A 19123-nucleotide genomic window follows, 5' to 3' on the forward strand; every position below is an offset into this window, starting at 1 on the left:
CTAAGATGTATAGAGATCTCCAAAGTCTTTATTGGTGGGAAGGCATTAAGAAGGAAATTGCAATGTATGTTTCAAAATGTTTGACTTGTCAGCAAATCAAAGTAGAACACCAAAGACTTGGAGGGTTGTTGCAACCTTTAGATATCCTTGAATGGAAATGAGAATGTATTACCATGGATTTTGTTTCAGGATTACCTAGAACCTCTAGAAAGCATAATGCTATTTGGGTTATCATTGATAGGTTAAAAAAATCTGCACATTTCCTACCGATTAATATGACTTATTCGCTTGATAGACTTACAGATTTATATGTCAATGAAATAGTAAGACTTCATGGTATTCCAAAAGAGATCATCTCTGATAGAGACTCCAGATTTCTCTCTAGATTCTGGAGCAGATTACAGGAATCTATGAGCACTAAAGTCAAGTTTAGTACTGCATATCATCCTCAGACTGATGGTCGATCAGAAAGAACAATTCAAACACTTGAGGATTTGCTTAGAGCCTATGTTATGGATTGGAAAGGTGAATGGGATAAAAATATTTCACTTATTGAGTTCACTTAAAATAATAGTTATCATTCAAGTATTCAGATGGCTCCTTATGAAGCTTTATATGGGCAAAAGTGCATAACACCTATATTTTGGGAGGAAGTTGGTGATAGAAAGTTATTAGTACCAGACAAAGTACAAGAAACTACCGAGAAAATTCAAGTTATAAGGAAAAGGTTAAAAACTGCTCAGAGTCATCAAAAGAGTTATGCTGACAATAGAAGACGAGATATCGAGTTTGAAATCGGAGATTTTGTATTCTTAAAGGTCTCCCCTTCCAAAGGCATTATAAGGTTTAGGAAGAAAGGAAAGTTAAGCCCAAGATTTATTGGACCTTTTGAGGTTCTTGAGAGGGTTGGTTATGTCGCTTACAGGATTGCCTTTGTTAGAACCCTTGCAGATTCTAAACTTGGGGTTGATCTCTTTAGGGGATCGGCCTCCTTGGAACTCTATAGGGGTTCCTCCCTCCAAGTTGCTGCTCAAAGGCTGCAGAAAAGATTCATCTATTGCTTAACAAAAGAGGAGGAATACATGACTATTTATAGGGCTTCTAAACCCTAACTCCTAATAGGACTCCTACTTAAAACTCTTACTTCTAACCAACTCCTAATATGACTCCTACTCAAGACTCTTATTCCCTTACAACTCCTAATTCTTCTCTAAGAAAAAACCTCTTACATGAATGTCCCTCTCAATTAGGACTCTCCTAGCTAGAGTCCTAACATAATGTCCTTCTCAAATAGGACTCTCCTAGCTAGAGTCCTAACAGAATGTCCCTCTCAATTAGGACTCTCCTAGCTAGAGTCCTAACAGACCCGCCCTCTTCAAATCAGCCTTGTCCTCAAGGCTGAGATTCCATGAACTCAGGGAACCGGGTCTTCAGCTCCTCATATGGTTCCCATGTGGCGTCTTCAAGTGGTAGATTATTCCAATGTACTAGTACTTCAGTAGAGGGATGTCGTCGACGCATCACAATCCTGCGATCAAGGATGGCTTGTGGTTGGGCTTGAATAACTCCATCCTTAGTTGTGTTGGGCAGTTGTATCTGGGGTGACTCGTGTTCTCCCAACTTGGGCTTTAGGCATGATACGTGGAAGACAGGGTGAATTTTGGCATCCTCAGGTAATTTAAGTCTATATGCCACGGCTCCAATACGCTCTGTGATCTGATAGGGCCCATAAAAACGTGGGGATAGCTTCATGGAGGCTCGAGTATTGATAGAGAGTTGCTTGTATGGTTGTAGGCGAAGATAAACCCAATCTCCCACTGAAAATTCTCTTTCACTTCGTCGTGTGTCGGCTTGCTGCTTCATTCTGGCTTGAGCAGTAGAGAGATTATCTTTTAACAGTTGTAAGAGTTTGTCCCTATCAATCAATTCTTGGTCAACCTGATCTACCTTGGCCGAGCCAATTACATACTTTGGAATCACAAGTGCTGGTTGACCATACAATGCTTCATAAGGGGCACATTTTGTAGATGAATGATATATAGTATTATACCACCATTCGGCCCAGGGAAGCCATTTCGCCCACTCTTTTGGTCGGTCGCTAGCGAAACACCGGAGGTACGTCTCTAAGCACCTATTTACCACCTCTGTTTGGTCGTCAGTTTGTGGATGATATGTTGTGCTCATCTTGAGTTTGGTGCCTTGTAACTGAAATAACTCGGTCCAAAATTTACTAGTGAAGATCCTGTCACGATCACTTATGATGGACCTTGGCATCCCATGCAGTTTAACAATATTTTCTATGAAAATCTGGGCAATACTAGCAGCAGTGTAGGGATTTCTCACAGCACAAAAATGAGCATATTTCGTAAGTCGATCAACCACCACGAGAATCGTGTTTTTACCTTTGGAAGATGGCAGCCCTTCAATGAAGTCCATGGAGATGTCAGTCCACACTGAGTCTGGTATGGGTAGTGGTTGTAGCTTCCCTGGATTTGCCACAGTTTCACCCTTGTGCTGTTGACATACATCACATTGTGCCACATATTCAGCAATAATTTTTTTCATCCCTCTCCAATAAAAATTTTGCTTCACTCTTTTGTAGGTTCTTAGGAATCCAGAGTGCCCTGCTAAAGGTATGGAGTGCATTTCATGCAAGATGATTGCGATGCAAGGGGAGTCAGGTATAAGCACAATACGACCTTTGTAGCGTAGATCCCTCGAATCCCAGGTGTAGTGGGCTATTGCACTTGGATCCTCCTCCAATTTTTTTATGATATTGCTGATCTCTGGATCCTTCTTCCATTCTTCCCTAATGTCCTCGAGGAGACCGGTGGTAGGAAGGGAGATGGCTGAAACCTTAACTTGTTCAGGTAGCCGTGCGAGTGCATCTGCAACAACGTTTTCTTTCCCCTTTTTGTAAATAATTTCATAATCAAATCCAAGAAGTTTGGTTACCCATTTTTGCTGCTCAGGGGATGATATCTTTTGCTCAAAAAAGTACTTGAGGCTTTTAAGGTCAGTTTTAATTTCAAATCGCCGACCGATCAGGTAGGGTCTCCACCTCGTTACTGCGTGTACAATGGCAAGCATCTCCTTATCATATACTGACATGTTTTGATGGGAGGGAGATAATGCCTTGCTAGTGTATGCGAGTGGTCGACCATTTTGCATGAGAACGGCTCCAATTCCGACTCCAGATGCATCGACCTCAATGATGAAGGGTCTATTGAAATCTGGTAGCGCAACCACCGGCGTCGTTGTCATGGCTGCTTTAAGTTTGTCGAAGGCAGCAGAGGCTTTGTACGACCATTGGAAAGCATCTTTTTTTAGTAAAGAAGTGAGTGGTGCACTGATCTTCCCATAGTCCTTAACAAATTTTCGGTAGTAGCCCATTAGTCCAAGGAACCCCCGCAGTAATTTCACGTTTGTAGGTTTCGGCCAGCCTTGCATTGCCTCAATTTTTGTTGGGTCTACCACTACTCCTTCTTCTGATATTATATGCCCAAGGTACTCTACTTTTTGCTGGAGAAAGCTGCACTTTTGTTGCTTAACAAAAAGAGTATTCTCCCGAAGGATTGTCAAAACAATCCGTAAATGCTAAAAGTGAGTCTTAAGAGAAGGGCTGTAAATGAGAATATCATCGAAAAATACAAGCACAAATTTACGAAGAAAGCTCCAAAAAATATCGTTCATGAGACTTTGAAAGGTTGAAGGAGCATTAGTGAGTCCAAAAGGCATTACTAAGAATTCATAATGGCCATCATGTGTGCGAAATGCAGTTTTTGGAATGTCATCGTCACATACCCGAATTTGGTGGTAACCGGATCGGAGGTCCAACTTCGTGAAGACTCGAGCTCCTTTCAATTCATCAAGAAGTTCATCCACCACTGGTATTGGGTACTTGTCCTTGACAGTGATGCCATTTAAAGCTCGGTAGTCGATGCACATCCGCCAAGTTCCGTCCTTCTTGCGTACAAGTAGCACCGGTGAGGAATAGGGGCTGCAACTTGACCGAATCACCCCTGTTTCAAGCATCTCCTTTACGATCTTTTCAATTTCATCTTTCTGGAGGTGAGGATATCGGTATGGTCGAGTGTTCGCTGGTGGCTTGCCCGGAAGGATTGGAATTCGATGGTCATGTTGCCGAGAAGGAGGAAGACCACGCGGTTCAGCAAATATGTCGGCAAATTCAGTAAGCAATTGGGCAAGATTTTGATCTTCAATTTCTATTTTCTTCCCCTCTGGTTGCTGTTGGAGGTGCATCAAAAAGCCACCATTTACCTTGTGTAAAACTTTCTCCATTCGTTGGGTCGAAACAATGGTAACGTTGCTTCCGCGCTTCCCGCGTAGGATGATCTGTTTGCCCTTACAGTAGAATTTCATAATTAATTTAGAAAAGTTCCAAGAGACATCACCTAGTGTAATCAGCCATTCTATACCAAGCATTGCCTCATAGTCATCGATTGGTAGGAGGAAGAAATCGGTGATAATTTCTTGGTCTTGTAGTAATATTTTCACCTGCGGGCATCTTTGGTCGCACTTTAGGATTCTGCCGTCGGCAACCTTTACATCGAACTTGCTGCAACCTTCAATATGCAGTGCCATCCGAGCAGCAACCTTACTATTCAGGAAGTTATTAGTGCTACCCATGTCGATGAGAACAGTGATCGGCTGTTGTTTGAGAAGGCCTCCAACTTTCATCATTTGCGGATTTGAGTAGCTGGCTAGTGCGTGTACCGTAATGTCAGTCGGCTGTGACTCTTCTTCCATATCTTCTTCTTTATGTTCAAGGCTCTCTTCTAGATGTTCAATGACCTCTTCTTCTACTGGTTCAATCATAAGAAGTCTACCTTTTTTACAGCGATGCTCGCGGCTCCACGGCTCGTCGCAATGCCAACATAACCCCTTCGCAGATCGCTCCCGAAGTTCTTCTCTTGTTAACCTTTTCGGTGCAGGGACTCGGTTGATAGTAGGGGGGGCTGAGGGCTTTAGTATTGTAGGTCGTGGAGTGATCCTAGTCCTCCGGGCTTCATGGTTCAATCGCTCTTCTTGAAGTCGTGCGAAAGAGATGGCTGCCATAAGCGTGTATGGTTGTCGCGCCTTAACTTCTCCCCGGATCTCCGGCTTTAAGCCCTCAATAAAGGTCCCCAATAGTTGTTTTTCAGACCAATCATGAGTTTGATTAGATAATCTTTCAAACCTAGTTTGGTACTCCTGAATGGTGGAGGTTTGTCGGATCTTTGCTAGTTGTCCGTCAATATTCTCGTAATAAGTTGGTCCGAAGCGGATCAGTAGTCCTTCTTTGAATTGTCACCATGAAAGGGCTCCATAAGTGTGTTCAAACCAGTCAAACCATTGTATGGCATCCCCTTCAAGATGTATAGCTGCAATTTCCACCATGGATGCATCCGCAGTTTTATGGTAACGAAAATATCGCTCCGCGCGCGAGATCCAACCAATTGGGTCTCCTTCTTCCCATCTAGGGAAGTCCACTCTCATGCGCGAATAGTTGGGGTCGGTCATAGAACCTCCCCTCCCTTGGAAGTCATCTCTTTGGGCATGATTTGATTGATTAGAGCTCTCACCTTGATGTGATTTCTTCGGGCTTGGTGGTCGGCCCAAACCAAATTCGGTAAGGAGAGTCTGAATCTTATCCTCCATTCGTGCCTCAAAGGCTTCAAATTTAGCATTGATTGCCTCCTTAGATGCCATAGTATATGACTCCAAATCTGTGATGTTAAGATCTCTCTTTTGTTGACGGGTTAAAGGCATGTATAGGTTTGATAGAAATCAGTGAAAATTTGCTGCAGAATTGTGTTGTCTTGTAAGAGCAGAATTAACGTCGAAGAAACAGCGGTTTCTCGACGAAATCTCTATAAAAAATTTGAGAGATTTGAGGAGGGAATTGACAGAAATATCTCAGTTTATATGACAACAAGAATGTCCAATTTAATCAAGAAAATTTCGGCAGTAACAGCAAAAAAATTGGTGTAAGTTGCGATAGCAGAATTCTCGTCGAAAAATTTCAGCAACTTACGATGAAATTTGCAGCAATATAGGAACGATTTTTTTTTTTTTTTTTTTTTGGATTTTCGAATAGGGATAACTAAATTGCAGCAGCAGTAAGGTAGGAAACCAGAACCTGTTGCAATTCACAGGGAGATCAAAGGATAATCTGCGGTGGTGGAGATGACGGTGGAATTTGGCGACGATCTTTTAAGCAATTGTGGGAATTGCTTTGGGCGGTTGTGGAGGGTTGATGGATGGCAGTGGAAGGGCAGCGAGATGCCAAGAACGCCGCTCTGATACCAGGTGTTAGAACCCTTGCAGATTCTAAACTTGGGGTTGATCTCTTTAGGGGATCGGCCTCCTTGGAACTCTATAGGGGTTCCTCCCTCCAAGTTGCTGCTCAAAGGCTGCAGAAAAGATTCATCTATTGCTTAACAAAAGAGGAGGAATACATGATTATTTATAGGGCTTCTAAACCCTAACTCCTAATAGGACTCCTACTTAAAACTCTTACTTCTAACCAACTCCTAATATGACTCCTACTCAAGACTCCTATTCCCTTACAACTCCTAATTTTTCTCTAAGAAAAAACCTCTTACATGAATGTCCCTCTCAATTAGGACTCTCCTAGCTAGAGTCCTAACAGAATGTCCTTCTCAATTAGGACTCTCCTAGCTAGAGTCTTAATAGAATGTCCCTCTCAATTAGGACTCTCCTAGCTAGAGTCCTAACAGAATGTCCCTCTCAATTAGGACTCTCCTAGCTAGAGTCCTAACAGCCTTGCCACCATCGTTGTGCCATATCCATAATATATTCCATGTTTCGATGATTAGAAAGTATATATCTGATCCTTCTCATATCATTAAGTATGAGCTAAAGGAGATCGATAAAGATTTATCTTATGTGGAAGAGCCCATTCAGATTGTTGATAAGAAAGAAAAGATCCTAAGGAATCGGGTCATCCCTCCGGTTCAAGTAATTTGGAGACATCATTCTAGAGAGGAAACAACCTGAGAGCTAGAGGAGGAACTGAAAAAGGTTTATCCCCATCTTTTCATCGATAGAGGTATGATAAATTTAGAGGACTAAATTTTTTTTTAAGGGGGGGAGAGTGTAACATCCCTCATTTCTGAATTTTCGTATAAGTTTCTAGTTGGAATGTAAGTATCTATTTTAATTTTGATAAAAGAGCCAAATTATGAATCTGAGAACTTATTCATAAGATTTGGAGGATTTGTTCAAAAACAAATCTGAGGACCTATATGTAAACCCTGAGGACCTAATCGTAAATATAATAATACAATGACTAAATTGTAAAATATACAAAATTACAAATCCCACCATTTAAGCCACTCTGCCTTCGTTCTTAAGGAACCAGAGAAGGCAGCTGCATGGAAGAACAGAGAAAGAAAGAAAGAAGAAGAGAAAAAAAAAGGGGGAAGAAGAAAAAAAAAAATTTGGGGCTTTGAGGTTTCTTACTCAAATATTCGCAATTAGGGTCATAATTCTTAAAGACAAGTGTTCTAACCCCATCCTATAGAAATATTAGTCTATATTCTTATATTGATTCTAAATAATCTGAAAGATTTCTGCTTAGAACCTGATATTTCTCTCTTTAGACATAAAACCATGGATCTAAAATTTTTCGGTAAACAGACCCCTATACACTGTTTCTACTATAATTTTAGCAACAAAAGTAGATTTGGGTAGGACCTAGTTCATTTTAAATTAGACTCTGATATCTTTCTTTTGACACTAATTTTGAAGATTTTGGACTCTGAAATTAGTCTATTTCAAATGAGCCTATAGATGCTGCAAAACATGGATCAAAATTTCTGACCTTTCGATACTAAAATACCTATAAGTTCCTGTTGAAAATTTTGATTTATACAAAACTAATTTCAATCGAAATTAGACTTGTAGACCTTTCTTTTGACATATATATTGAAAAATTTAGAATTCAAATGCCTATCCTCTTATCTGTTGAACCCGACCTTATGAATTCTGCAAAAAAGTGATTTTGCTTTTGACCTTTGGTTACTAAATCAATGCTAACTCCTTGTTGGAAACTTTGATTCATATGAAATTTGTTTCATCAGAAAATAGATTGATATATCTTTCAACAATAGCTTTCTTGAGGGTATTGGAGCATAATTGACAACCTGAATCATTTATTTAATGTGCCTCTTGAATTCTACCAGAAATCGAGCTTTGGTCGATTTCGCATATTCTGGTTTCATTCCTTTGGAAATTGATATCCTTTAGCTTTCTTATTCAATTTAGCTTTATATTACTGCTTTAAACTCTTGTATGCTCTCATCCTTAAAATTATTTGCATTCTTGAAAACTATTATGTAACGTTTATGCTATATCGTATTGACTCATATAGGCACATGTATATCCCATTATTCCGCATTTGCTTTCGATATGTGCCTATTCCAATTTCATTCCTTTGAACATTGAATTCATCTAACCTTCTCATTTGAATTGAGTTATATATGATTGCTTGGAATCCTTGAATGCTCTTGCTTTCATTTCCTTTCAAATTTGAATACAATTGTGAAAGATTATTGCTTACTTCGTATTGACTCATAAAGGCACATGTATGTTTTGTTGTTCCACGTGTGCTTCCGATATGTGCTATTCATTGTTCATACTATCCTTTTGTACTCTGGTGTTTGTGGGATATTGTGAACATTTGCCAGAAATGGTGAAGGGAGTTATGCATAGAGCCTGTGATGCTCTGCCGGCCCTTATGATTTCACTCAGACGTGGGTGGATGGAGCTCCCAGACGTGGGAGACTTATATTTGGTGGTCATTCAGAAATAGATGTATCATATTATGTTATGGTCCCAATTCACCTTCTATATGTTTGATATGGTATCCAGAGCTTTGGTTATGTGTTTCTATATATGCTTTGGATAAGAATGATATGAATGCAACGTCAAATTCGACGTTTGAGCTTCTGTTTCGTATTTGTCTTTGAAATGCTCTGAAATGGTCCATACGCCATTGATATGTTCCGAAATATTTCATTTATCAATTATATGCTCCGAAACATTTCGTACACCTTTGATATGCTCCAAAATGTTTCATTTGCTATTGTTATGCTTCGAAATGTTCCATATGTTGTTGATATGCTCTAGAACATTTCATATGCTATTGATATGCTCCACTTACTCTATGCTCCATCTGTTATGAACCAAATATGTTTGATTGAGATGACATTTGTGATTCTGCCCTAATGAGATTACGTCTATGAATTATTATATTCTGCCTTCCATTTTGAAACCTTATTTGTTTAGAAATTGTCCCCTTTTACCATGGATATGTTAGTCACTTGCTGAGCTTTATATGCTCACCCCATTGCTGTATAAATTTTTCAGGATAGCTTGTCGCTCGCTTAAATGTTAAGATTGGGCTGAGGCACTGGAAAGCTAAAAGATTTTGGGCAGATCTTTATTAGTATATATGTTTTTGTTGTATAAGCACACTCTGCATCTAATTAAATATTGACGATGAATCTAAACTTGTGGATTTTATATAAGTTTAAAGGACCTCTCATGTTTAGGATTATGGAATGTTAAGTTTAATTCGTGTAATGACATGAACCTTTGGTAAATGTTGGTTTTGTGACTGTATAGACTCCCACACTTGTGAATTTATGTTGTGGTTATTATTTTGGTGAGTTGGGTTCGGATTTTATGAATCATCGAGCGATATGTTGTAAGTTTATGACTGCACAGGGTTTATAAATTTGTAGATTATAGAGGTGAAATTTTGATTTGAATGTTTTCTTAGTGACCTCAAATGTGTGATTGGATCCTGGATGGATTTGTGTTGAAAAATTTTTAATATTATTGATATTTTAAGGGGCGTGACAGAGGTGGTATCAGAGCATGGTTTGAGGATCACTGAAATATTTGATATGTTGACGTACAAAATATATTGAGGTCTAATGAACTATAGTGATTGGTGGAAATTTTTTTGATGCATTTTAGGAATCTAAGATGATGACATTTGAGTCCTCCTATTTCATTTGTTTCTGATTAATTAAGGGGGATGAAAGGGTTTATCGAGGATACTAAATCAGAGTAGCGCAATGAAAACATGGTGAACGTAATTTCATTAGTGGTAGAAAAATGGATGATACAAACGGAGAAGATATTTGATGTACAAAATTATTTTAATGATCAAAAGATTTCTTTTGCCACCTTATTTTGGAAGTAAAGACTTATTATTAATGGGAACAATGAAAAGAATTTTTGGAGATCAGTGGCAAGAATGATAATGACAAGTTTACCAATAAAAATATGATTGGAAATGAATCATAAAGTAATAACAAGAGGGTAAGACATTTGGATTTGAAATGGGAAGTCACCATAAAAGACTCAATCACGTGTGAATTGCAAGTTAAATTGTGAAATAAGTTTGTGATTTCGGGTGACTGGAGTCTATTTTTCTTATGGAAAGTTGGATCATAAAATAAAAGACTACCACTTGAACAAGAAGAAAGAGTCACTGCCTCATAAATCATCAGCCCATGTTAGAGTGTATGCTATCACTGAATATGATTCTAAAACTTCTGAATTAGTGGTCGAAGGTATTATTCATGTTTATGAAAGAATGTAAATATTTGTTTGACCATGGGTCCCATCTATGATTTGATTCGTAATATTTTGCTTATCACTTAGGCATTCAACCTAGACTACTGCATTATGTGCTATATGTAAATACGATCATTGGAGATTCTTTGATAACGGACTTGAATCTGGTCCTCTTGTTTGATTTTATTGAAGAACTTGAACTTTTTGCTGATTTAGTTCTCCTAGAGATTTGGAGTTTTGATATTATATTTGGTATGGATTGACTATCTTCTTATCATACCAGTATGGATTGTTATATAACAAATGATCACTTTTTGCATATTAGATCAGCCCATCCTTTATGTTGAAAGTATTGGACATGATTTATCTCCTTGCCTAATGTATCCCAGGATGATTTGCCCGAATTACCTCCAAAACGTGATTTTGATTTTGATTTGGTCTTTGGGACAATCCCAATATGTAAGCCTCTCTACAGAATGACATCATTTGAGTAAGTGGAATTAGAAAAGAAACTATAAGGACTATTAAATAAATATTTTATTTGGCTTAATATTTCATCATGGGGTGCTCTGGTGTTAGTTAAAAAGATGGATGGAACATTGAAGCTTTGTATTGATTATAGACAGTTGAATCATGTGACCATCAAAAACAAGTATCCCATACCCAGAATTGATGATTTGTTTGGTCAATTGTAGGGTGCAAAAGTATTCTCTAAGATTGACCTCAGATCAGGTTACTATCAGTTGAAGATCAAGGAGGAGGATATTCCAAAAACAGCTTTTAGAACTCGATATGGTCACTATGAATTCTTGGTGATGCCTTTTGGTTTGACTAATGCCCCTGTAGCTTTTATGGAACTAATGAATAGGATAGTTCAATCGCTCTTGGATGGCTGTGTAATTGTATTCATTGACGACATATTAGTGTATTCAAGGAGTAATCTAAAGCATGAGGAACACTTGAGAAATGTATTGTCTATACTAAGAGAAAAGAAGTTGTATGCAAAGTTCAACAAATGTGAATTATGTTTGAATAAAGTTGCTTTCTTAGGCCATTTGATTTCAAGGAAGGGCATATCTGTTGATCCAAAGAAAGTAGAAGATGTAGTTAAATGGGAAGTACCAACAAATGTAACATAAGTTAGAAGCTTCTTGGGCATGACAGATTATTACAGGAGATTTATGGAGGGATTTTCTCGAATCACTCAATCTCTCACCAAACCCACTAAGAAGAATGTGAAATTTGTAGGGGATGATGATTGTGAGCAAAGTTTTCAAGTGTTAAAAAGAAGATTGACTAGTGCCCCTATTCTCACTATTCCAAGTGGTAGTAAGGGATTTGTAGTTATTACTGATGCTTCAAGAAAGGGTCTTGGATGTGTTTTGATGCAGGAAGGGAGAGTGATTGCTTATGCTTCGAGACAACTAAAAGGTTATGAACTGAATTATCCAACTCATGATTTGGAATTGACAGCAATTGTTTTTTCTCTAAAGATTTGGAGACCATTAGGGTTTTCTGGGCAAAAGATAGTTTTGCCCCTCGGAATTTGAGAAATTCTAATTTCTGTTTTTTTTTAAATTACGAAAATACCCCTAGGAATTAAGAAATTCCCTATATGTCCCTGATTTCATAAAATACTAACTAATTAAAAAGTTTAGTTGATTATTATTTTTATTATTATCTAGTAGTCCTACATGATGATGATTATTTATACATGTGATATATGATATGTGGACGGATGATCATGGACCGTGTGATGTGTGTACTTATGATTATTATTATTGGAGTCTGCGAGCCTCCATTATATTTCTCGTTTATTGTCGGGCCTGCGTGTCTATGATTAAGTTGTAATCACATGAGGAGGTGCAACGGGAGCGTGGATACGATAGCGGGACCCACGAGACGGATGATCGCGATGCATGAAAATGCATCGAGATGTCGACAGAACCGACAAGGACGAGATGGATGATCACAGGGCATGGAGATGCACCGTTGCACACATAGATCTTGATGTGAGTGATTAGGCCTACTGGCTCGGGCCTAATCACATTAGGTTGTGGTCCATGATCATCTAGTGTGATTGCTTATATACATACTAGATATGTATATATATTTGCATGCGATGTAGATATATATTAAATATGTTTATGTGTGACATGTCATATTAGAAGACCAAATCATAGAAACATCTCTCTCGATAATATTAAGTCGGAAAACGTAAGGCAATTAGATTGACCCACATGGCCTTCCATCGTTATAAGTAGGAACCGATTCCCGGTGTAGGTTGAGTTGGTCGAGTCCCTCGAGACTCACCTATATCGCGATTCAATATCTTGCTTACGGCATAGATATGTCACTGGTGATCTGAGGACATGGTATGCTTGGTCGAGTCCCTCGAGGGTATATCATCAAATCAGACTCATCTTGTAACAAAGGTGTTGACTTAACCGAGCATCATGGTTGGTCGAGTCCCTCGAGACCATGGTGATTCGAAGGCCGAACAAGACGAGAATCACAAGGAGTTGTGATCGGCAAGAGTTGCCTACCTTTTAGGCTTAATGTGATTGATCGAGTCCCTTGAGGTTACACTAAGACACTGATTGGATCCTGATCCCCACTAGAAGTCTGCCGGAAACTTCCGTTTCACGTGCTGAGGGTGTCGCATGACTCATTAGTAAAATAGTGAGAGCATATTAAGATAGAAGTCAATATCTTGATAGTTTATTACTTGTAAAATCTGCATGTTATTCATTTCTACTACATCTTTATTTTTAGAAAATGTCGCTTTCAAATCCCTTACGTGGCATACTTGATGTCAACCGCCTCACTGGTCCAAATTATACGGATTGGCTCCGTAACTTGAGAATTGTTCTCACGATGGAGAAAATCGTGTACGTCCTTGATACAGTGATGCCTGCGCCCGAAGAAGGGGCAAGCGAGGATAAGATCGCTCGCTACGTGAAGTACATTGATGACTCCACTCTTGCTCAGTGCTATATGTTGGGCTCTATGACTCCTGAGTTATAGAGACAACATGAAAAGATGGATGCCAGATCCATTCTCCTACATATTCACAAATTGTTGGAGGAACAGAGAACGACTCAACGATATGAGATATCCAAGAGCCTCTTCCGCGTTAGGATGACTGAGGGGACATCGGTTCAGAACCATATCCTAAAGATGATTGAGTGGATAGAGAAACTCATAGGTTTAGGAATGGTCCTAGAGGATAACTTGTGTGTGGACATTGTGCTTCAGTCCCTACCAGATTCCTTTTCACAGTTAATAATGAATTTTAATATGAACAAGCTTGAGGTGACTCTCCCAGAGCTCCTCAATATATTGAGGGAGGTAGAGAGTACTATTAAGAAAGAAAAGCTAGTTCTCTACATTGGTGAGACCAGAAAAAAAAGGAAAGCAGAAAGGTCCCTTAAGAAGGGAAAAGGCAAGGGCAGACCAGGTAAAGCAAAGGTTGCTAAGAGAGACCCAACAAAGGACGAAGGCCAATACTTCCACTGTGGTAAAGATGGGCACTAGAAGAGGAACTGCAAAGAGTACCTTGCAGAAAGGGCGAAACAAAAGCTTGATGAAGTTTCAGGTACATTCATGATAAGTCTCCATTTGTTAGACTCTTATGATAACATATGGGTATTGGATACCAGTAGTGCTTATCATATATACAATTTGTTGTAGGTTCTGGCAAGGCTTAGGAGACTAGAGAGAGGCGAGATGGACCTCAAGATGGGTAATGTAGCAAAAGTTGTTGTAGTAGCTGTTGACGAGGTCGCCCTACATCTGCCTGGTAGAGATTTTATTGCATTAGATGCATGTTATTTTGTTCCTTCTATTATCAAAAATATTATCTCCATTTCATATTTGATAGTTAGTGGATATAAATTAGTTTTTGAGAACAATGGTTGTTCGATATTATTAGATGATAAGATCATCACGAAAGGAACATTGCATAATGGTTTATTTATGTTAAACACTACTCCACATATCATGAATGTAAATGTGTCCAAGAGGAAACGAGATGAGATGAACAGTACATACCTGTGGCATTGTAGTAATACATCACTATGTATGAGTTCAAGAGCTATTGGAACGAGATGACTTGACATGGGTCCATATATCCATTGAGCTATTGGAACTCATACCTGTGTCCACTGAGCTATTGGAACTCATACCTGTGTCCAAGAGGAAACGAGATGAGATGAACAGTACATACTCCTACTTCATTACCTTTACTAATGATTTCTCAAGGTATGGATATATGTACTTAATGAAGTACAAGTCCGAGGCCTTTGAGAAATTCAGAGAGTATAAGAATGAGGTGGAGAACCAGACTGGAAAGAGAATCAAAACTCTTCGATCAGATCGAGGAGGTGAGTACTTAAGTATAGAGTTTAGTCAGTTCCTCAAGGACCATGGGATATTATCCCAATGGACACCTCCTTATACACCTCAGCTCAATGGTGTCTCTGAAAGGAGAAATCGTATGCTATTAGACATGGTACGGTCCATGATGAATTTCGCTGACCTACCCATCTCATTCTGGGGATATGCCCTAGAAACCGCAACTTACTTTCTGAACATAGTTCCAACTAAGTCAGTAGTATCTACACCATATGAGATATAGAAAGGGAAGAAGCATGATCTTAAGGTTGTTAAGATTTGGGGCTATCCTGCCCACGTTAAAAGACACAACCCCGATAAGTTAGAATTAAGGACAGAGCGATACAAATTTATGGGATACCCCAAGGAAACTTGTGGGTATTATTTCTATCATCTCGAGGAACAAAATGTCTTTGTAGCTAAGAGAGTAGTGTTCCTTGAGAAGGAACACATTCTTGGCGGAGATAGTGGGAGAATGATAGAGTTGAGCGAGGTTGGAGAACCAAGCTCAAGCACCACTCTACAGCCCGAGTCTGTTCAGGTACCTAATACACAAGTTTCAACTTTACGTAGGTCTGATAGAGTATCTCATCCTCCTGAGAGATATGTGGGACATATTAGAGGAGAGGATGTTGAGGATATTGATCCTCAGACCTACGAGGAGGCTATTATGAGTATAAATTTCGGGAAGTGGCAAGAAGCCATGAATTCTGAGATGGATTCTATATACTCCAACAAGGTTTGGAACCTAGTTGATGCGCCCGAAGGTATTGTACCTATCGGTTGCAAGTGGATCTTTAAGAAAAAGATCGGAGTAGATGGAAAGGTAGAGACCTATAAAGCAATGCTAGTGGCTAAGGGGTATCGTCAAAGGCAAGGTGTTGACTACGACGAAACCTTCTTACCCGTAGCAATGCTAAAATCCATCAGAATTCTATTGGCTATTGCAGCACACTATGATTATGAGATCTGGTAGATGGATGTGAAAACCGCATTCCTCAATGGGAACCTCGAGGAGGAGGTGTATATGATGCAACCTGAGGGATTTGTGTCCAAGAACTGCCCAGATAAGGTGTGTAGGTTGCTTAGATCATTTATAGACTAAAGCAAGCTTCCCGAAGTTGGAACATAAGATTTGATGAGGCAATCAGATCTTATGACTTCGTTAAGAACGAAGATGAGTCTTGTGTGTACAGGATGGTAAGTGGGAGCGCTATCACCTTTTTGGTGTTATATGTGGATAACATCCTGATCATTGAGAATGACGTAGGAATGCTATCCATAGTAAAGGCTTGGTTATCTAGACACTTCTCCATGAAGGACTTAGGGGAAGCATCCTATATCTTGGGGATTAGAATCTATAGAGATAGATCCAAGAGGATGCTTGGCTTGTCCCAATCTAGGTACATAGAAACCATTGTCAAAAGGTTTGGCATGGAAAATTCCAAGAGAGGTCTCAAACCGATGAGAAATGAGATATTGCTTTCTACGAGTATGTCCCCAAAGACTCCAGAAGAAAGGGCGAATATGGATATGATACCTTATACCTCAGCAATAGGGTCTATCATGTATGTCATGCTATGTATTAGGCCTGATATAGCGCATGCTCTGAGTATCACGAGCAGGTATCAGGCGGATCCAGGCTTGGAGCACTAGAAAGCAGTAAAGTGTATCCTTAAGTACTTGATAAGGACTAAGGATCTTTTACTAGTATATGGAGGTAGTAGCCTTAAGGTTGAAGGCTATACAAACTCAAGTTTTCAGTCTGATGTCGATGATAGCAAGTCGAATTCGGGGTACGTGTACACCTTGAATGGAGGAGCAGTGTACTGAAAGAGTTCCAAGCAAGATACTACTACTGACTCGACCACAGAGGCGGAGTACATTGCTACATCAGATGCAGCAAAGGAGGGAGTCTGGTTGAAGAAGTTCATCATAGATTTGGGAGTCGTGCCGGGTAGCGAGGAGCCGATCTCCTTATATTGCGACAACAATGGGGTGATTGCTCAAGCGAAGGAACCTAGGTCTCATCAGAAATCTAAGCATGTTCAGAGGAGGTTCCACCTTATCAAAGAGATTGTAACCCGAGGAGATGTAGCAGTGGAAAGAGTTCCATCCGAAAATAACATTGCAGATCCACTAACAAAGTCGTTGTCTCATATTGTCTTTGAGCATCACAGGGGTCTGATGGGGATCAAACACATAGGTGATTGGCTTTAGGTCAAGTGGGAGATTGCTAATCATAGGTGCCCAGCAAGCCAATCACGTGACTGATGGCACGTGTGACTTGATACAGAATCCTTTTTTGCTTATTATATTTTAGCATATATCACTTTATAACTATATATATATATATATATATATATATATATATATATATATATATATATATATATATATATATATATATATATATATATATATATATATATATATATATATATATATATATTGTGATGTCCTTGGATTTGTGCAATGGGAATCGGATCGTGATGAGATCACGAAAATGAGATTGATTCACCTTTAAACACATATCCTAAATAATCCCGGTCATAGGTTACTCGAGAGGGACATCGTGATAACCAGACAGACTAGTGTGCTGTATACCCATCCATATGATGGATGTAGCGGGTCTAATAGCTGCTCGTGTAGGGACACTAGGGATACAGTACAGGTGCTCATTGGAGAATGAGTTCACTTATTGATCCTCTTACGGAATGTTGGATGGTTGATGATGCCTTATTGTTAGACATTGATTCCTTAGTCCTAGTGGTATATCTGGTCCTTAGACTTGGGACACCAAGGATGTCCTGTATGAGTGCTCCACTCTTTGATACCAGACTTATAGGTTTGGCTGTCCCAGACCTAGTACAACCGATCATTGGGAGTGGTAGTCGACCTTACGAGGGCTATTGAGTATCGATAGAGGATCTTCCACTCTCGGCATCATGAGAGGAATATCCCATGTGTTCTTGCTCAGACAAATCCCTAGCTAGGGTCATTCGGGTTGAGAGAGAAAGAGTTCTATGGGAGAATCCGATTAAAGCAATACTCTAGTAGAAACCGTATGGGTCTGACAGCACTATGTTCGATATACGGTCTCTGGGATATTAAATGAATGAGGGACTATAGGTACACGGTAACTGAGGATAGACAGGTCCAATGGATTGGATTCCCCTGTATCGTTTGGGGACTACGGCGTAGTGGCCTAGTACGTCCGTAGTCGATGAGTCAAGTGAATTATTACAGAGATAATAATTCACTGAGTTAGAAGGAATTCTGACAGGTATGACTCATGGCCAGCTCGATATTGGGCCTAGAGGGTCACACACATATGGTAGGCATTGCAATAAGTAGAGGTTCGGATATGAGATATCCGACGGAGCCCTTGTCTAATTGGATATCCAATAAACCCCTGAATTATTGGATCCTATGGACGAGATCCAATAAGAGCCCATGAGATATTATTGGATAGAGATCCACTGATCTAAAAGGCTTGGGTTATTGGATGCAGATCCAATACCCACTAGGCGAGAATCCATTAGGGTTTGACAGGGGACCTCTATAAATAGGAGGGATTCAGGGACTCATAGGCTAGAGCCTTTGCTTGCCTCTCCTATTCTTCTTCCCCTCTCCACCTCAGAGCAGGCTTGGAGTTTTGAGGAGCGTCGTCGCAGCCCTACTGTGTGGATCACCGCTAGAGAGGAGGACACTTGACCTCCTTCACCCTCTCGTAAGGATCTGCAAGGAAACAGGGATATACGATCTCCCTAGGTAACACAATCTATTCTATACGCAATTTTTCAGTTTCGTGGATTTTACGCACCAATCATCGCACGACGACGAACATCTCTTTGGGAATCGGGGATTTTGTTTTCTTATTCTTCTGCTGCGCATGTGATGTTGCCCCAATGATTTTCCCAACACCCACTTCACCTTTTATATGTTTGATATGATATCCAAAGCATTGGCTGTGTTTCTATACATGCTTTGGATAAGAATGAAATAAATGCAACGTCAAGTGACATTTGAGCTTCTATTCATTTTTTTATTTTTTGATATGTTTTGTAATGTTTAGGTCTTTGTTATACCTTGAAAAATACCATATGCC

This window comes from Musa acuminata, chromosome BXJ1-2 (genome assembly GCF_036884655.1).
Source record: "Musa acuminata AAA Group cultivar baxijiao chromosome BXJ1-2, Cavendish_Baxijiao_AAA, whole genome shotgun sequence".
NCBI lineage: Eukaryota > Viridiplantae > Streptophyta > Magnoliopsida > Zingiberales > Musaceae > Musa > Musa acuminata.